Below are 22,134 nucleotides of genomic sequence, written 5' to 3' on the forward strand. Positions count from 1 at the left end.
CTCCAGTGGGATAACCAGAATTACACAGTTAATGCACAGGATCCCTTGCAATTATCTATCAAGTCACTCAGTGGTGAGTCACTTCAGAAAGTAGCATGTTAACTGATAGACTACAACAGCCTTAAATGAGTCCTTATCAACTGTATTTTAAATCTGCCTTAGCTCAGAGTTTATGGGTTTGGCAAGATCACCATTACAATTTTTTTTCCTAACCTTCAATATCAGAGTTCAGAGGTTATTGCCTTATGTCATAAACCTTTGGTTTGCTGCCACAATACTAAGAACAATGGGCAAAGCAACAACTGTAATGTGACCATTCTTTATCAAGCTGATTAATAACAATGATCTCACTGTTACCTTGCAGGCTCCCATTCTGCTGTTTCACTCATTTATGTCACTGGTCATGAACTTTTCATTGTAAGCTCTAGGCTTCTTAATTGTCCATGGACAATACCGCTTTTCCATTTCAATTCCTCATAAAATAGGCAATTAAGGCTAGGTGAGACATTACTTTTTAGAATCATCTAATTCCTCTTTACTATAAAGAAGCTTGGGTGACTAACTGGCCAAACAACTATAACATGTAGACAATTGAATTGTGTGCAGCGAATTCCCTTTTAATGAATACAGTGATGCATCTTTTAAAGAGCTCTCAAATTGCAGTAGAATCACAGAATGGTTTCATTCAGAAGGGACCTTTAAAGATCATATAGTCCAAGTGCGTGTCATGGGCAGGTACATCTTTCACTAAATCAGACTTCACTAGTAGAATTTCCCTTGTGAAAATTTAATATTCCTTGACAGTATACTGCATTTAATATTTTTATAGCCCAGCTTTTCAAGTGACTGCAGAAGATTTAACTTTGTTGTGTTTAACCTGTTCTTGATGCCTAGAAGCTGGCAATGAAAACTAATTATTGTCCAAGAAATACTGAGTCATCCTATTATATGGTATGTTTGTGGAGTCTTAGGTAATGAGATAGAAAGCAATAATTTCTGTCATGCTGTTCTAGGATGAATTCTTGCACTCCAAAAAAAGACTGAAACTGAAACTGTGTTTTCTTCAAAGTATTGCAAAGTATCATGCTAGTTAGTCCACACTACAATTAGTCATACATATTTTAACTATTATTATAAATTTAGAATTTGAGAAAGGACATTTCTTTAAAAAAACTTAATTTTTGTTTGATCAGCTATACTACATCAATTTAGCCAGACATTTTGTACATAAGCACTAAAAGCTTTAAAAATACGTATGCAGGACTTCAGTCAGAGTAATATGTACTCGTAAGTTCACTTTGCAACCTAGATTTTTACACATGGAGGTCAAAATTAATTTAGTTTTAAAATTAAGTTTTTCTTCAGTGTCCAAGAGAACTCATTGTACCCGGAACATGGACTTGGACATGAAGTCACATTGCCAGGAGCTGCAATTATCTTCTCAGCACCCTTATCTGACTCTTACCACCTTACCAAGAACACAAAACCAAGGGGATTTTGCTTCTGTCTGTGCCACCTATTGAGGTCATGGAGGTTTGTGAGATACTGTGCGATGTTTGTTCTCTCCAGCAGTGAGAGTATAAATATGACTGTAGTTTGTCATACCAGACCAGGAGCCTGACTTCTCAGAACATACTTCTCAAAAGAATGCCTGAGGAAACATAAAACCAAACAGGACAAGCATATGCAGCTTTTTCCTAAATGACAACATGGAGTGGATATGTCTTCCATGAATCTCTGCATTCTCCTCTTTAAATTGTTTAAAATTTTAGCATCCACAATCTTCTTTGGCAGGAAGCTCCACAATTGCAGCACCCACTGCATGAGACAGTACTTTCTAGCATTTATGTGCATTGTTTGATACCATTTAATTCTACTGTAAAAGACTGTGTGTCTTTTACTCTGAAGCCCATGCTGGTCTATAACTTGAATATGGATTTAGATTATTATTAAGGGAATATGATCATGTTTGAATTTAAAGCATATTTTGTGTTATCAGTCACACCATAATACTGGAAGAAAGATGCATCTTACAAAACTGAAATATCTTACAGAAATGAAATTGCCCGATCATATTGAAAGACCATGTTTTGAATACTTCATTTTTGAAAACTATTTCCTATTGCTTTGTTTCAGGGCAATACTAAAGCACAAAATTCATATTCTTGTGTGCCAGAAACTGTTCAACATACAATGCGGCTTAAGGGGAAACTATCTCACGACAGAGATATTAATCAAATGAAAGTACTGCTGCATTAAGACAGGACGCTATTCAAATCAAGGAAACAGGCAAGCAGGCAAGAAAAGAAATATTTTAGAATTTTGCCATTAATTTCCAGGAGAGCAAAAAAGAATACTACAAGTGCCCATTACATTAGGAAACAACACTGTCAGTCCCAAACTTAATCCTTAACCAGTTCACTTAGAAGTATTAATTTTTTGTTTTAGAAATGTAGACGTGTTGTGGTTTTACCCCAGACAGCAACCAAGCACCACACACTCACTCACTCCTTCCCTGGTGGGATGGAGGAGACAATTAGAAGAGTAAAAGAGAAAACTCGTGGGTTGAGGTAAAGACAATTTAATAGGGAAAGTAAAAGTCATGCACACTAGCAAATGAAAACAAAGAAATTATTCACTCCTTCCCAGGACAGGCAGGTGTTCAGTTGTCTCCGGGAAAGCAGGGCACCATCATGCATAACGGTTATTCAGGAAGACAAACATCATCACTCCAAATGTCCCCACCCCCCTTCCCTCTTCTTTCCCCAGCTTTATATATTGATCATGATGCTACATGGTATGAAATATCCCTTTGACCAGTTGGGGTCAGCTGCCTTGTCAGGCTTCTTGTGCACCTCCAGCCTACTTGCTGCTAGGGTGGTGTGAGGAGCACAAAAGGTACTAAGCACAAAAGGTATCTAAGTACTGTTCAGCAATGACAAGAACACCCCTGTACTATCAACACTGGGTTTAGCACAAACCCAAAACATAGTTCCATACTATCTACTATAAAGAAGACAAACTCTATCCCAGCCAAAACCAGCACAAGATGGAAAAGTGTGGAGCAGTTATTAAAAACAGTTCTTAATTAGAAAATGTTAGGGGATGCAGTTTCAGAACAGCAGTTTTAAGCCCAGACATATGCTTTCACCACAGGAGCCATCCAAGTGTTTGTAACACATGAAGGAAATTCACCACCTAGCATCCTAAAAGTTTCATTGCTCATCTCCAATAAAAACTACAACATGAGGCCCAAAGCTTGCTTAGTTGTTTTTCTGTGCAGTGCTAAGGGTGGTGGTTTTGCATCTATCTTTCAAAGGCATATAGCTGACATACAAATATATTTTTAATTAACTGATTTGCATGTTCCAGTGTAACAGAAGTACCAGCCTTTCATATTTGGGATGTAGCCATTTGTGGTTTACCGTTGTCACTATATAATGTCACTGATATGGTTATTTTAATTAATCTGCTTGTATTCGTTTCCATTTATTTCAGTCATCTTTTCCCCACCACTGTGTTTCCAATATGTTTCTTGGTCTGTCTTATTTTTTTGCTTAGTTAATTTTTTTGTCCTCCCAGGAGCTTTGTTTCTATTTTTGAAATTGTTCTTCTTCCTCGTGTGTAATTTCTTATACTGTCCTTTTTTTCTTTTTCTGTGTAATAGATGGTGCTTTTCAGCTTTTTTCCCTCATTCATGCCGTCTTTTTTGCAGACTTCATCCCTTTCCCCTCTGTTTACATGCTAGTTCCTCTCACTGATGTAATCTTTTGATCACATTCTCATGTTTTCCATATTCTTAGTTGTCCCACATGGAGAATTTGAGCCAGAAAAGTATCTGGTAGTATAAATCTGACAGCAAAGGAGATCTGGTTGATGAACAACGATATTTTGCCTAGCTATGCCCTCTCTTCTGTATCTCTGGGGAATCTGGAAGGGACAAGAATCAGTTAAACCTTTCTTGGAAACCAGCATATCTGTTTGGGAAAGTCTCTGCTCCTATTTCATCCTGTGCTTAATGAAGTTCTGACAGCCACGCTCTCCATTCAGAGTTTTACACAAGGAAAGATCAACTAAACTCAACCAGAAGGGAGTAAGTGAGAGGAGTCCTCAGGCCTGGTGGTATGTTGCTCTTTGTGAGATTCTTTTCTTCACCCTCATGAATATTGATACTGTTTATTAATTATTCTTTCTGTTGAAGTGAAGCATAGCAATGCTATGTTACATTTTCTTATATGCATTAGCACACATTTCCTCAGAAGTTGTTTGTATTATAATTTGATACAAATACATACAATTTACTATATTACTGGAGAAAACAAAGAAATGTCTTGTCTTATTTTGGAAATGTTTCTAAACAGAACAAAAACCATAAAAATCTTTTGATCCATGTGTTGACATTGTAAGGATGCAAATGCAGACTGTGATAGAGCCTTTAATTAGTGGAAATTATGAAGCTATAAAACAAAACAAACAAGCAAAAATGTGTTAAACCTAACAAACCCATGGATTGAAACATCATTTCTGTAAGGCAGTCTCTTATTCCTTCCATCTTCCAGAACCCTGCATGTGTACAGTTCATTTTTCCTGCTATGATCACATTAATTTCTCATCTTTAACACTTGTAAGAATATAAAAGTTATCCAAGACATAATTCTAAAGTTGGTTAAAATAAAAAAAAAAAAAAAAAAAAAAAAAAAAACCACGTGGTGTGTTATGAAACATTTCACTTCCACTTACTCAAGTTTGTTCAGCTCCATTCTTTAGCACACTTTAAATCTGTCACCGTTTGCTGATATCACCACAATATATCCTGTGCCTTCTAAAACATTATCACCACTTGTCAAAGCTGGCATGGAATAGCTTGCAAGGTTTTAATGTTGATTTTAAGGAATTAGAAGCATCAGCCATGTTGTTTATTCAGAGCTAATCTGCAGCAAAATACACATATTCTAGCAGCTCCAGAATGCTTCCTAAGTAATTTTGAGGGTGGGCAGCTAGGATACTACAGTGTCATCAGGATTAATGTAGTCCATACTATCCATCACAAAGAACTGTAGTTAACTAAGCCTTCTGTGCAGTATGTTAAATTCAGTCAATTAAGACAGACTGAACTGGTTGTTGTTAATGGCAAGTCTAATTCATTAAGAGTATATTTGCCAGTTTCTTATTTCTCTGAAATACAAAATTTGTGATTTACCCGGAATTTTGTTTTGCCAGTGACCAATCTGAATGTGTGTCTTCTTCTTTGAATATGGGGAGGAACATGCAGGGAGCAACCTTCTTCAGTGATACTCTCATGACTTCTTCAGTTGCAGTGCATTGCAGTTTCTCAGTATTTGACCACTGCCGATCATAATGAGACAGTAATTCAGTATAGAGCCTGAGGAAGACATGACTATGTTAAAGAAATATATTTTCACAGATACACGGCAGAGTTGTCACTTTGAGTAGGCCAGTAGAAAAGATGAGGTTTGGACAAGTCCAGAACAGAACTGTTATCATCCAAAGTGTTTATTACCCCAAGCTAATTTTACAGTTTTGTTTCTTCTTAATGTACATCTCATACTGAATTTGCTAGTATCATTTTCAAAGCCAGAACCAAAGGAAGATGATAAAGAAGAATTGCTACGTTCCACTTTTTACAAGCTATCTGTGTAAGGAATTTTATGACTTTACTGTCTGTTGCATAGTTAGCAGTTAAAAAGATACATCAAGTCAACTCAAGAAATAACCAAGACAATTGGCAATGTAAAATGATTCATGTCAAGTATGGCTACTTAGTACTTTCTATTGTTCCTGCATAAATTTCTTCTTTAGCTACAGTTTTCTTTTGCTGTTCCTGGCTCCTGCAAATCAAACAGACCCACTTTCTCTTTATGATGGCAACAGTTTCACAAGCCTTAGCAAACAACTGCAGAGCGGAGAGTTACTGGAAGTTGCTCTGAGTTCTGTTCCATTGTAGTGTCCCCATGTGACCAGGAACCAAGAATTCTGTCAATTTTAATGGGTAGTTTATGGTGTTCTTGTAGTAAGATTTTATTTGCTACCAACTAACTGAAGAAAGAGATGGCACCTTACAGCTAATTCTTACTGTGGTAGACAGCAGTAACTTCATGTTCACAGGATAGGTAGGGGAATTACCCTCTGCCTCTGTTGACTTTCTTCAAACACAGGAGAAAGTGAAGTGCTAAAACCAGCTGCTACTGGTGCTGATGCATCTGCTGCCAAATCTGCTCTGACCCCTACTACTCCTTCACCTACGTCTATTGCATGAATTCAAAACTTGACGTCAGTGAAGATTCTGTACATCAGCCATCAATGGCTTTGAATTATACATTATTTTTGCAGTAACAGCAGCAACAAATCTCTATTGTTCCCCTCTGGTTTACAGTACTTGCTTGACAGAATATTTTGAGTTATTTTCTTTTTGCTAAATATACCAGGGGTTTTGCCATCCTTATTCTGTTTCATTATAACTGTTTTGTTTTATCCCAGAATTTCTTGTTTCAGTGAAATTAATACCCTTATTCATGATTCCACCTCCAAACAGAACTATGTATGTACTCATACTAGGGCTTATATTTTCTTCTAAAGGCCAAAAATAAGGAAGAAAATGAAGTCATAACAAATATTCTTAATTAATTATGATCTTCTGCAGTATTTTTCCAACTCAGTATTTTTCCAGAGATGTTTGTTTACTTAACTAATGTTATTTTTCAGATGCATTACTGTCTAAGGCATGTTATAACTGCTAATACCTTCTCCCATTATCTTACGGTTTCCAAAACCTACCTACATGATTCAAAGTGTTCATTTAAAACACTGACAGGTCACATGGTCACTACAGAAGGGTAGCTCACAGATTAGCTCATATCCTGCTCATAACTTCAGAATTTCTTATTTATGAGCCTAGCATGATCCCTCCAATGTTCTCCTGTATTTATCTGGGGTGACCATGGTGCTCATTCAATGTTCATTTTTATTAATTCTCTGAAGGACTGCTCACTAACTGAACTGATGAACTGACCTAGGGCAAGCTACCCTCAGTCCTGCCCTGAAATAGGCATAATTATATAGAACAACAGAAAGATGTTTCTGTGAAAGAACTACCTTTTATGTATTGCAAAAGCCGGTTTTCTGTGTTGTAAAGAATGGGAAAGAAGCTGTTTTCCTAAAAGTATTCTAAAATAGAAATGTCACCCATCTGTTATATCTCTTGCACATCCCAAAATTGTGTGTCTCGTTTCCTTCAGTGAAGGACATCCTAATGGTTGTGGGAACCTTCACTGCAGACTTTAAGCTCTTCCACATAATAATTTCTCACATTGCAAATTTATATTCATCATCTTTCAAAAGCATATGAGGTTTTTCTCTGTTTTGAATACCACAGTGTCAGAGACATCAGTCAAAAATGATAGCATCAATCATGCAGCTGCAAGGCAGTCGGATGGCATCTGCCATAATGCCTTACAATGCTACAGCAATGTACCAGAATTTTGATGAATAAGGATGCTGGTTTGCTCAATAGCAATTAATCATGACATCTCTTAATGCATCATACTTTTAAAGGCATAATATAAAGCTAATAAATAGGTTAGCTTCTACTCTTCATTCAGCTGAAGTTGATGAAGATACTCAGAATGCAAATGCCAGAAGGGAGAAGGTAAATCACATTATTCCAAACCTGATATACAAATGCAATGCATTTCATTAGGATATTTTATTTTTAACATACTGCTGTTAACCATTGCAATAATCAGTATTAACTCCCAGATTCCATAAAAAGCACAACTAGTAGTGTAAAAAAGAGCACTTTTTTTTTTCTTTTTCCTAACTAAAATTGCATCTGAGAACAGAATTTGTCCCAGTCAATGTAAAAATGGGATATATATGTTTCTGTAATTAGAAAGATATATGCAAAGATTGAGGCTCCATCCTAGCACAAACTTTAGTATTGGCTTACTTATATCAGTCAAATAGGTTCTATGTTTCACTGACCATATAATAAGTTTTTTAAATTCTTTGCCACAAAATATAATTAAATACCAGGATTCTAGTGTTTCCCTGTAAAATTAAGTACTTTGATGGATAAAAAATTGCTGCTATATTTACAAATATTTTTTTAAAATTAGAAATTACAGAAATCTATGAAGGATATAAAACTTTCATGCTTGCAACATTACAGGTATGCCCATGATAGCTGTATGGCATGGAATTGCCATGATACGCACAAATATGCTATTCCCAGTCCAACAGAAAGCCAATTTACATAAACACTTGGTGGTATTGTGCTAAGTTTTTTCGTTTGATCTTTGAGCTATTTTTTCAGCTAGTACCTAATGGATTTTCATTATATATATGTCAGGCATCTTCTTTACACATCTAACTATATCTTAAATGACTTTCACACACTATTGATCACGTTTCTCATCATTACCAGAGATAAAATATTAGATTAAATTAATTGTTGTTCTGAAGAAGAATTTCAATGTAGAACTATTTTATTATGAAGTATAACCAATAGAAAACAGTTTTTAAATATTCAGAAAGAACAGGAACTTCAATGTCAATTAAAAAAGTGAAAATAAGAATCTCACATTGAAAGAAATTTGTACAAATAAAAATAGTAGACAGTGGCTAGCAATTTTTTTCAAGTTTTGCTGGCCTCAGACCCAGATGCTAAGCGTTGGAAAATATTTATTCCAACAGCATCATCTAGTATTTTGGCAGACTCCATAAGCAATTTTGTTTTACAGTTCTAAAGCTGCTTCTGGGTCCATTACATGGTTAACCTGATGGGCTGACTTGTTCTGGATGCCATATGGCAGGACCTAGAGATGCAGTGAACTGTTTGCCCGTTATACTTTTATTGAAAAGCCAGACTAAAAAATCTGCTGAAAATGGTGCACTTTACTACAGCTTACCAATTAAGCTTATGGCAATGAGTGACTTGCCTTAAAATAGTGCCAGAGAGCTGCCAGGAAACAGCAAAGAACAGCAAGATCCAAGGTTGGCAGAGGCAATACCAACCAGGTAACAATTCAAACAATGTCACTGGATACTTAGTAGATTCTGAAAACGTTTTTTTATTTGGGTTTTGGGTTTGTTTTTTTTTTCCTTCTATATGCATGGAGGTAGCTTCAGATAAACAAGAAAATGTATCAAAGAGAACAGAAAAAAAATTTATCTGTACTTCTTACTTTTTAGAATAATTCTAGAGGCTAAGGGTAGACATACCAAATAATTGTGTGTTGAGTCCTTTGAAGTCAGAACATAAGCTGTAAAAGTTAAACAACAGAAAGACATATAAAAATACTGCTCAGAATTTCCATCATTATGAAACAGAATTCCACCTGCAGGCAGTGAATTTGTGAGTAGTCTGCCTTCCAGTAAAAATGGCTTACTAGCTTATCAGTTTTTGAAAAAGTGAAAAGCAAATTAATAATTACTGGATATCCACCTTCAGGAACAGAGTTTTTCAACAATCTATCTACATCAAAATGGGATTTAAAGTAAATGTAAAATTCATATCCCAGATAACCCAGACAGTGGAAATAAGTAGGGTGCTCTATTGTGAAGGAATGCTTGATGATGTGGTGTGCAGGTTTTTCATTTGAATGTGTGTGTTTTCACAGGGACAAATTACACTTATTTTGCCCCATCACCAGCTTTCCTAAATAAAATTTCTTTAAAAGAAAGTGCTCATAAAGTGTGAATTACTTATGCATTCTTAGCAATAGTATTCCCTGTGCAACTAAAACCTTCCAAGAGTCAATAAAAGTGGAAAGTGAATCCCTCAGACAGAAAAAACTATACTAGAACATATTACTACCTTATTCTGTGTCTAAATATTGTAACATTTGAGGCACTTTGTGCCATTGCAGGAAAACTGGATATTAGGTTGTCAGTATTTTCAGAATTGTGCTTGAAAATGTCTGAATAGGTTGGACATGTCTGGAATTGAAAGGGGGTGGGGGGGTGGGGGGGTGGAAGAAGAGGTGTTTACACTTTGAAAAAGTCCATTATTCTCAAAAGCTGTGGAGTTAATTTAATCACTATTGACACAAAAAAGAAATTAATGTATCTTAATTTGGCTGATAAATACATCAAATTCTATAATCCATGAAGTCTTAATTCAGTGTTTCAGATCAGAAGAAGAACACTTTCCCTTAATAAGTTACAGTCAGATGTTTTGATCTCAATAGTCTACTGGTCTTAAAATGATTTTTCACAAAAACTTAAAACTTAATTTGTTGATTACTGTTAAAGCAATTAACAGTTATCCAACCGTGTCTTGTATAAGATTTCAAAAAAGATATAGTGCTGGCCACCTATTCCACATAGCTCTAAACTACTAAAGGGCTACTTATTCCTAACTGAGCATAAGGCACTGCAGCATGACACTAAATTTTTTCTCAGTTCTATTCAGATTATCAGATCATTTCCCACCACATGTTCCTTACACTGGGCATTTCCCACAGCACAGCTTTACAGTTATATTAACTTGAAGTGTTTCAGCTCGTCATTTTATGTTATGAACCAAGCCATAAACCATAATAATCAGCAGCAAAGGTGGAAGCTGACCATCATTAATTTAGAATAAGAATTATATACAATTTAAATTATTAAAATATAAATAAAATAAAAATCAAGGATTAATTTGTGGCTAATAATTTATGAACTGTTTTCCTCCACCTTCATGTCTCACAGTTACATTAATCCCATGTCTGAAAAAGTACAAGCTCTGGCCAAAGCTCTTCCTCTGGTTGGGCTCTGGGATCTTTTTCTGCTAAGAGGTCCCTAACTCTAAATAATACAGCTGAGTTTATGCTTCAGTTCTTTGCTCAGCAGAAACACTGGTGTTCTTCTAGCACATAAATTCCTGTTTCACCAACTTTATATTATCATGCCACTTTTGGAGGATCTCTGTGACAAATTTAGCTGAAATTAACCGAAAAATCCAAGAGCAGAGAGTCTAAAAATACAGGCAACATGACTTTATACGCTTTCCTTGGGTTAAATCATAGAATCATAGAATTGTTTGGGTTGGAAGGAACCTTAAAGATCTTCTAGTTCCAACCCCCCTGCCATCAGCATGGACACTTTCCGCTAGAACAGGCTGAGAAAAACCCCATCCAACCTGGCCTCCAACACTGCCAGGGATGGGGCATTCACAGCTTCCCTGGGCAACCCGTGCCATTGCCTCACCACCCTCACAGTGAAGAATTTCTTCCTTGTATCTGATCTAAATCTACTGTCTTCTGGTTTAAAGCCATTACTGCTTCCTTGTTCTGTCTTTACATGCCCTTGTAAAAGTCCCTCTCCAGTTTTCTTGTGGACACCCTTTTATGTAGTGGCAGGCTGCTACAAGATGTCCGCCAGAGCCTTCTCTTCTCCTGGATGAACAACACAAATGCTTTCAGCCTGTTTTCATAGGAAAGGTGCTCCAGCCCTCTGATCGCTTTTGTGGCCTCCTCCTCGTTCCAACAGGTCCACATCCTTCTTGTGTTGAGGGCTCCAGAGCTAAACACAGTAGTCCAAGTGGGGTCTCACAAGAGCAGGGCACAGGGGAAGAATCACCTCCCCCAACCTGTTGGTCACACTTCTTTTGAAGCAGCCAAGGATTCAGTGACTTCTTGGTTACAAGTGCACATTGTCAGGCCATGATGAGCTTCTTGTCAACCAACACCCCTAAGTTCTTCTCAGGGCTGCTCTCAATCCATTCCCTGCTCAGCCTGTATTTGTGCTTGGGATTGACCTGACCCAGGTGCAGAACCTCACACTTGGCCTTGTTAAACGTCATGAGGTTCATACAGGCCCATCTCTCAAACCCTTTAAGGTCCCTCTGGATGACATCTCTTCCCTCTAGCATGTTGACCACACCACTCAGCTTAATGTCATTGGCAAACATGCTGAGAGTACACTCAATCCCACCGTTCATGTTGCCATTTAAGGGATGTGCAATTTTGGGGGGGAAGTGAGGAGGAGAGAGGGAGGTATTTTCAGCAACATTTGGGGCTGTCTGATTGAATACTTCATGGTCAATGCCAAGTATTTATGAATATGTAGACCTTCATAAAGAAATGTGTGAAATAATCTGAAAAAAAGCCAGTGTCCTTTCAGCTCCCAGAAACTACCATAATCAGATTTATAAAAGAGTGAATTAGAAATCCAAAGGTCTCATTAATAATCCTAGTTTTGTATATTTGTGTATGCTGCTGCATATGCTTTTGTGTATCCTTGGGTAGGTCATTTCTTCCCCTGTACCACATCACATCCACCTTGTCTTTCACACAGACTGTAGGGGGGTTGCATGATGGCAGTCTTTGGTATGCTTTTTGTTCGGTATCTCATGTCTTAGGAGAGAACCAAACTTGAATTAGAAACTTGATATATTTGGAATCTTCAAACTTTGAATTCAGAGAAAATACCCAAAATAGATAAATAAGATGCTTGGATAACTGCTTTAGCAGCTGCAGTATCTTTGTGGAACTGGAGGGCAAGGGAAGCAAGGGGTTACAGTGAGGGAAATTTCCATAACATGTCTCAGAGCATGTACCACAACAGATGGTCCTAATGGAGGAAAGTTGTAGGTAAAGAGGCAACAAGTCTCTTGGCTGCCCCAAGCTAAATCCAGGTTGTACTTTGTGTCTTTTTATAGTTGCTTCAAGTCCATGTTTTGCCAGACACATAATGTTTGCATTCACACAGCCCCAGTATACATATCTTTTTCAACTCAAGACTATTTATGAAATAAGATCATAAACTTAATTCTACCCAGATAAAATGCACGAGGTACATATCTCCTTTCACTGTTCCAGGGCTGCACATTTATGAGGCAGAAGTGACATTACGTTGGAACTTTACCATATTCTAAAGGATTTTACAAAAATAAAAAGTTCAAAAGTCATGTAAATCGCATATTTCATGACACTCTCATCTTAATCCTGTTAAAGCATTTCATTATTGCACCCCTGTAATTCTGAAGAATATGAGATTTTCCCCTTTTGTCTTTATTTTATGCCAAGAGAATTTTGAACAGTGGAGCACGGTGGCATACATAGCTCCTTAGAATTGCTCCTTTGGAGTTTATTATTCAAGTGAATGAGTAAATACATTGCCTCTGAAGATTACAGAGTTTTGTTAAATCCTGGTTGTTGAGTGGTGTCCATTCCCCTCCCAACCCCACCCCCCACCCCACCCCACCCCCCCGTTTGATTTATAATGTATAAAAGTATAAAGACATTGAATTGTTTCCTTCATGAGAAATGTCAGTGATACAAAAAACTGTAACTCATGAAAGCTTTGGTGTGCTAAGCATGAAAAAAATGAGTAAGATATTAAATCATCACTGCAAAAGAAATTCAGCACATGCAGAGGGCTGATGTTGGATCCATGCATCAGTTCACTCTAACACAAGCATCATTTTGAGGGCTTGTGCAGGATGACAGCTTTACCAAAATTCCACTTACATGGGGAGAAAAGCAGCCCATACATGCCAGGGTCAAGTGAGCCTGTCCTTCCTCAATCCTAGCTGCTACATATCTGTAAACTAGATGTGTGATCTTATCTGGGCTATTTTTTATAGTCAGTAGGGTATGATGGATAGCCACAGAGCACTGACCTACATAAACATTTTAAAAATTCTGGTGACTAGATGCTGGGAATTTTATTTCTCAATTAAGTATAGAGCCTGGAAGAGGAGTGTAGACCTAAGTTTTCCCTAACTGGTTAGGGGAGTTTTATCACACTTTTTGTCCTGGTGGATTTTGCTTGCCCCTTGAACAAATGTAAGTTTAAAAATATACTTCAAAACTATGCAAAAAGTTCACAGGGAATGAATAATAGTTATAGTTCAAATAGGTATTTATTTCATGTGGGGGGTTTTGTGTATGCTTAGATTAACGAAATAGTACTTGCAGGTTTCACTTACTGATTTTTCTTTTCAATTATGCAGCTTTGATTTTATATTGGTAACATGACTATTATATGACAAATCAATAAGTAGAACTGCAGAACTTTCAGTTTTGAGGAAACCCAGCAGTGACGTCATACAGGAGTTATGTTTTTACTTTACTTGACAGTAATAATCTTACAGAAAATTGACTTTTGAATGTAACTTTGCATAATTTATACTATTCATCGCTACTTAATAATAATGTGCACAGTCATTCTCAGTCTTCACCTGCAGAAAGTCATCTAATCTTGGCACAAGTGCCCAAGATAGCTGGAGAATACTATTACCACAATGAAACGTTAAGGGGAATAATTGTAGTATAAAACATATAATCTGCTCTTCAGTCCTATAGAGATTTCTAATGCAAAAATTGTAGAGTTGCTTTATCTTCTTTTTATGTTACAGACCATTCCTCAAAATAACAGTAACTGAAGACATAAGGCATCTCATATAACTCTGGAGTTAGTCAGGAAGTGGTTGAATGTCTATGGAGTCAAAGACATTATAAAAGTCACCTAGTCCCTAGAAATTTTCACAGTCTGTCCAGAAACTGATATAAATTATATTCTGAATGAATCACAGAAGTGGAGAACATTTAAAAACTAATAAACAATTTCATATGTTAGAAAAAATCATATTTTCATGGTGTTTTGATGAATAATTGGGCATCTTTGGACTTGACCTCACAGCTAAATTTTAGACACAGTGAGAGAGGTTTAATGATCATAACAGCAAATTAAGAACTTACAAAGAATGGAATACATTTTAAAATATTGTAATTCTCTGAAAACTAGAGAAAAATCTCCGGTTTTGGGGTGGGAGAAAATACTTACTATTTGGTGTGCCACTATTGTGGCAGGAAAGAATATCATCATTAGGGTGTGCAGCTGTTTACATAAGCTTTGTGCATTATACACCACAGCTACTTGTATACCAAGTATGATTGTGGATTTCAATTATGATATCACACTCTACCATAAAGCAGTAATAAGAATAATTGGGGTAGTGCAGGAGTAAGATGCTGGTGGAAACCTTGTCTTTGTACAGCACCTGATGTTCTCATAATATATTTTGAGTTTTAGTTAAAATATTTTCATGGTATATTGGGGGGGGGGGGGGGGGGGGGGGGCGGGAGGAATCATGTTTCTTCTGCAAGGAAATGTCTTCATAAATAGCAGTGCATTTGTAGTATTACTTTTCATCTGTGCATGATAACCATATGGCTATTCTCTGTTGGAAACAAGTCACTGGAAATGAAAACTCATGCTGTTCAGTCCCAAATTAATCAGAAAAAGTGAGTGTAATTGCGGAATAGAACAGCTTACCAAGGGAGGTAATCAGAGAAGTCACCATGGCTGAAGACACTCAGGACACGAGTGGTAATAATACCATTGAGTGATCCTGTAAACATAAGGAGACACAGTGGCTGACTCACTCACAGTGGTAATGCTACTGCCATTGACACAGCTGAAATATTTGTCTACTTTGGGTTTGTTTTTTTTCATCTATATGAAATTATTTAGTCTACATTTTTACTTTGAATAAATTTCTAAAACTTATACTCCTGATACAACATCTCAGCTGAGAGGAGATGAGAAGGAAGGGAAGTCTTACTTCCAATTTTCCATCCAGACTTTTTACTTGTTCAGTTCATAGCCAAATATGGAAATATTTTTTTTGCCAGTGTCCAGATACCTGGTAGCAAAATTGTGTCCTTCAGGTTAAAATGAATCTAGAAAACTAGCTATGATATAAATATCATTGTTGTAAATGTCTGGAGGTAATATAAGTGTCATCCACCTAGGCTGTACTTCCCAATTTTTTACATACTCTGACATCACCAGGAGTGATCCTGAGATCCAGCAAGGGAGTTATGAGCTACATCATCTCCTAAAGGATAGAGCCTGCCAGGGTGTTTCTGGAAAAATGCTTCCTCAAAGCTTCTCACCATCACAAGGTCCTATTTTTCCTCTGGGTTCATAAACCTTTCAATATTTTCCTTCATCTTCCACTTATGTTCACAAAAAAACATGTTTGGAGGAAGTCTGATTTTTAATTCCTAGATGAATAACAAACCATACTCAATTGTTATTTCACATCATCATTGTCCCCTCTTTTTTGATTCCACCAAAGACTTCAGCACTACGTGTTCCCATGTCCTCATTATCTATCCAGAGAGACTGTCTTCATTAGGAAACGGGTCCTTCTGTCACAACTCAAAATCACTGTGGATAAGTAAACAGCTGAATAAAATTCAAAGAAAATGTACAGCACCATACATTAATATTCTATGCATGATGACATTTACTAGCAACAATCACATTTCAAGCTCAACCTTTCATTTATCTACTCATACGAATATACAAGTATATTCACACAAATATTCACATATAACTATATTCTCAATCTTTTCCTCTAATTACTGAAATAATATACAAGAACATAAAGATGCTAAAAGACAGTTTTCAAAACAGTGGCTGTGTTGTAGTATTTTTATAGTATCAATTTAAATGAAATTTTATTTTCAATTCTTTTCTAGTTCAGTTTTTTTTGATTTACATTCTTTAACCACATCATAGCTTAAGCATAACTTTGATGATTTACCCTTCTGAAATGGCACAGAGGGTAGAGGGAAGACATCCGTAAGTTTCAGCTAAACTTGTAAGTGTATTAGAAATATTGTGATTGACATTTATTTTCCATAATGGAACTCTAAGGTCAAGTGAAGAAAAAGCAGAAAGAAATAGCAACTAGGTTTGACAGAAACTTTTACAGATAAATACTACATGCATGCTTGCATACTATAAGGTATGTATCATGCAGGCTTTTTTTTTTTTTTTTTTCTGAAGACTGTCATTAAGAACTAATTATTTGCTTTAAACTTCTAATTAATGAATATGACATATTCATTTCTGTCAGTGATGTGACTATCTCTTGGGTCACTGCACCTTCTGTTTTTTCTTAAAAGCAGCCACTACTTGGTTTTCCTCAGTGATTCATTCCCAGATGAATAGTCTCAGCTGAAAGGTCTTGTGCACTTGTTCACAGAGAGAGAAGGCTGGAGCTGCTAAACAAAAATATCATATGCACCAGTAATTGTCCATTAGGCTGGACCATAATCTTTTACAATTAAAAATGAGTAATGGTGAGGATTGGAGAAATGAGCAGAAAGTGATTGTTGGAAGGTAGTTTCCTAATCCTTTCTCTGATAATGATTTGTCAGGAAGCTCTCATCAAGTCATTTCACTTTTCTGTTCTTGCTTCTCTATCTGGAGAGCTGTAAAAATAACCCTTGCACATTCTCAGAGATGTCCAATACATATGTTAGATAATAAGTCTATGAAGTTTACATTGAATACATAAAGATATGGTGAAAAAGCAAAATGCATTTGACTTGTTCTGTGTTTTCAATGTAAAGCAAACAAATGCTTCTGTTTCTGGCGCACATAGTATCTGTTGCCTATTTCCTTTCAGAAGCAGATTACAACAGGCATGATCTGGGGACTTGGTGGTATTGTACAGATCCATACATTTTTTGAATTACATTCTCAGCACCAAAGTTGCTCAGCCTGCATGACAGAGTACAGCATTAGATAATCAACTCTACTTTTCCCCAAAAGTACATGGAGATTTAGTAGCATGATTCCCATTGGCACGAATAGAATTTGTATAGCTAAATCATAGTGCACTGGTTCAATACATACTCCAAAGTCACGACAGTATTTGTCACATGGACAATAGAAAATGGATGGCAAATAAAATTTTCTCAATAATGATTAGTTCTTTGTTCAATAAACATATTGTTCTATTTAGAGAATTTAGGACTGAGTTTTCAGCTGCAGTAGGGAAGCACTTAACACAACTAAGAAACAAGCAAAGGCTTAACAGTGTAATGGAACATTGTCTTGGGTGCACTTTGCACAGTGAGGTTTTGTGACACATCATTTCCAGAAAACTCAGGGTGACATTCACATGACTTAATGTTATCCATCTCAAAGCTGAGTTTCTGGATGCAGTCAGCAACAAAGCCCACTTCATAATCTGATACAGGACAGCTGTGTCCAAGACAGATTAATTTCACAGTTCTTAGTGGGAAGATTCATTTTCTTGATGCACATGTACAGACATCAAAAATAGAGCCTAGAAGATTGTAGCACATACCATCCTCCTGAAATGAATCTCCCCTTTCTTATGCATACAACATAGCAAGACCGAGAACAACCTTTGAGTTTTCCACCAACTATGTGGTTGCTCACAGCTCAATACCTATGTATGTCTGTGACTTAAGGTTGTAAAACAGTTCTGAAATCAGCGCTAGGAGTAAGTTTATTTTTTCCTGGGAAAATGCATAGACACAAGAGAGTACATGATGCCTCTTCATTGTCAGAAGAGAAGGAGGCAGCAACCGTCTTGCTTTTCAGAAGTCAATACATGCTCATGCGTCTACACAGATACCTGCATTGATTACACGTTTTGCTTGCCCTCTTTTGGAAGATGCTATTTGTTGTGGAATTATAAAAGAAACTTGTCTCAGAAAATATCTCACTGAAAGCAGCAGAATTATTTTAAATGCTCCTACTCGTGCTTGCCTGCTTAAATCTGAGCACATCTAAAGTTAACTATTTATAGTCGATATTTAAAGACATAAATATAACCTGATTTTTCCTGGTACTGTGAATCCAGTTAAAAAACCAGTCATTCTGGTATCTAACTATAGAACTTTGCTATAAAATTTTAAATTTGATAGATATGGTCTTGTGGATCCTTTTTAGTGCTTTATACATCAACAAGAAATGCAACGGTGAAACACAGAGCACAACCAACTGTACTTCCAGAGCATCAGGAATGAAAGAGCTTTCCTCAGACCTTTCAGCACGCATCAGTATCCTTTTCTTTTCTACATACCGTATACAATGAAACTGCCTCAAACTTGTACAAGCTGTTCTGTAATAACTTGTTCTGGACCAGTCAGTGAATACACTGCTCTCCACTTCTACTGGAAGTCATGTTTTGTGAGGTTTCCCTGGAAAAAGGACAGTTTCAAATCTACCATAGCTGAAAATTGTACTTGAGAGAAAAGTAGATCTCCTCTGATCCATTCATATGTATTATTTAAAGATCAAATGTGCTACACTGTACTTTAGTCCAAATGTAGGGAGATTTAAAAGAAAAAAGAAAAACCTTTCACACCTTTGCTGCAGTACATTGGGAGATTTTCATTTATTTCTATCCTACAATAGCTTTGTTGATAGTTGTACCACAGAGACTCAGTAATAAACCTTCAAACTGTCTTGTCTTTGCTCTTTCATGTTGTATTATAAAGTCTTTATGATAAGGGTAAATTCTTCTGCAGGTTTGAGCTGAAGAACTGAAATCTCTATCAATTCATCACAAATTTTATGTCTTATTACTACAAAAATAGTCTCACTGTATGCAGAAACCACAATTGGACACTGATGTACTAAAATTTAAGCCACAGTTGTTCACACAAACAGATACTAATATAAAAAATAATAGGAAAAAATAGTTTTCAAATTCAGCTCCATGTCTTTATTTTAAGGTCAAATGTATGAAGTCATACAAAACATATGAAGTCACTACAAAAGTCTGAAATTATGACACATGCTTCAGTAACAGTGTCAGTGAAAATGAATTCTTATTCTGGACACAGTTGACTGATTTACAGAGTGTTGTTTTCTTCCACAAAAGCAGGAAAATTATTACAGAATCATAGAATTGTTTGGGTTGGAAGGAACCTTAAAGATCTTCTAGTTCCAACCCCCTGCCATCAGCAGGGACACTTTCCGCTAGAACAGGCTGAGAAAAACCCCATCCAACCTGGCCTCCAACACTTCCAAGGATGGGGCATACACAGCTTCTCCAGGAAACCTGTGCTAGTGTCTCACCACTCTCACAGTGAAGAATTTCTTTCCTTATATTTAATCTAAATATGCTGTTTTCTGATTTAAAGCCATTACTGCTTCCTTGTTCTGTCTTTACATGCCCTTGTAAAAGTCCCTCTCCAGTTTTCTTGTGGGCCCCTTTTAGGTGCTGGCAGGCTGCTACAAGATGTCCGCCAGAGCCTTCTCTTCTCCTGGATGAACAATGCAAAGGCTTTCAGCCTGTTTTCATAGGAAAGGTGCTCCAGCCCTCTGATCACTTTTGTGGCCTTCCTCTGGACTCGTTCCACATCCTTCTTGTGTTGAGGGCTCCAGAGCTAAACACAGTCGTCCAAGTGGGGTCTCACAAGAGCAGGGCACAGGGGAAGAATCACCTCCCCCAACCTGTTGGTCACACTTCCTTTGACGCAGCCAAGGATTCAGTTGCTTTCTGGGCTGCACGTTCACATTGTCTGTCACTGGTCTCCACTTGGACATCAAGCTGTTGAGCACAATTCTTTGAGTGTGACCATCTAGCCAGTTCCTTATCTACTGTGGTCCATTATGGTCCATCCATATAACACATCTCTCCACTTTGGAGACAAGGATGTTGTGTGGGACAGTATGAAATGCTTTACACAAGTCCAGGTAGACGACTTTGGTTGCTCTTACATTATCCACCAGCACTGTAACCCAGTTGTCAGGCCACTAAGATTTTCAGGCATGATTTTCCATTAGTGAAGACATGTTGGTTGTAACCAATCACTCTGTGATTTCCAATGTGCCTTAGAAGTTTCCAGGATGACTAGCTCCATGGTCTTGCCAGGCACAGATATAAAACTGACCATCCTGTAGTTCTGTGGGTCTTCCTTTAATCCTGTTTTAAAAATGGGGAATACACTTCTACTTTTCCAGCATGTGGGTTCTTCAGCAGATTGCCCTGACTACTTAATTGTGGTGGATAGTGGCTCAGTCACTTCATCCACCAGTTCCCTCAGGACCCTGTGGATGCATCTCATCAGGTCTCATGGATTTATGCACCTTTAGCTTCAGCAGGTGGTCTCAAACCTGATCTTATCCTATAGTGGGAAGTTATTCATTACCCCAGTCCCTGCCTTTGCCTTCCACAGCTTGGGTGGTGTGGCTGGAGAACTTGCTGATGAAGACAAAAGCAAAAAATTCATTGAGTACCTCAGCCTTTTCCATGTCCTGGGAAACCAGGTCTCCCGTTTCCTTCCAGAGAGGGCCCACAATATCCCTAGTCTCCCTTTTGTCACCAATGCACCTATAGGAGCCTGTCTTGTTGCCTTTGACAACCCTAGCCAGATTTAGTTCTACCAGTGCTTTAGCTTTCCTAACCTGAACCCAGGCTGCACAGACTGTTTATCTGTATTCTCCCAGGCTACCTGTTCTTGCTTCCACCCTCTGTAGGCTTCCTTTTTGTGTTGCAGTTTTTCCAGGAGCAACTTGTTCATCCATGCAAGCTTCCTGGTGGTTTTGCCCAGCTTGCTCTTTGTCGGGATGCATTGCTCCTGAGCTTGGAGGAGGTGGTCCTTGAATATCAACCAACTTTCTTGGTTCCCTCTTCCCTCTAAGGCTCTATCCCATGGTGCTCTACCAAGCAGATCCCTGAAGAGTCTGAACTTAGCTCTCCTGAAGTTCAGGATAGTGACCTTGCTGTCCGCCCTCCTCGCTGCCCTAAGGATCTCTGCAGCCAAGGCTGCCCTTGAATTTCACATTCCCTACCAGGCCCTCCTTGTTGGTGAGAACAAGGTCCAGCATGGCACTTCTCCTCATTGGCTCCTCTATCACTTGCAGAAGGAATTTATTGTCAATACCTTCCAGGAACCTCCTGTATCGCTTATGCCTTGCTGTGTTGTCCCTGCAACAGGTGTCAGGATGGTTGAAGTCCCCCATGAGAACCAGGGCTTGTGAATGTGAGGCTACCTCTATATGTCTACAGAAGGCCTCATCCACTCAGTCTTCCTGGTTGGGCAGCCTGGACAAGACCCCCACTATTATGTTATCCATCCTTGCCCTTCCTTTAATTGTGACCCATAAGCTCTCAGCTGGCTCCTCATCCACTCCCAGGTGGAGCTCCATGCACTCCAGCTGGTTGCTGACATACAAGACAACACCCCTTTCTCTTCTCCCCTGGTCATTCTTATCAAAAAAACTGTATCTTTCCATTACAACACTCCAGTCATAGGAACCATCCCACCACATCTCTGTGATACCAGTAAGATCATAATTCTGTGGGCATGTGCACACCTCTAACTCATCTTGTTTATTCCC

This window comes from Falco naumanni, chromosome Z, assembly GCF_017639655.2.
Source record: "Falco naumanni isolate bFalNau1 chromosome Z, bFalNau1.pat, whole genome shotgun sequence".
NCBI lineage: Eukaryota > Metazoa > Chordata > Aves > Falconiformes > Falconidae > Falco > Falco naumanni.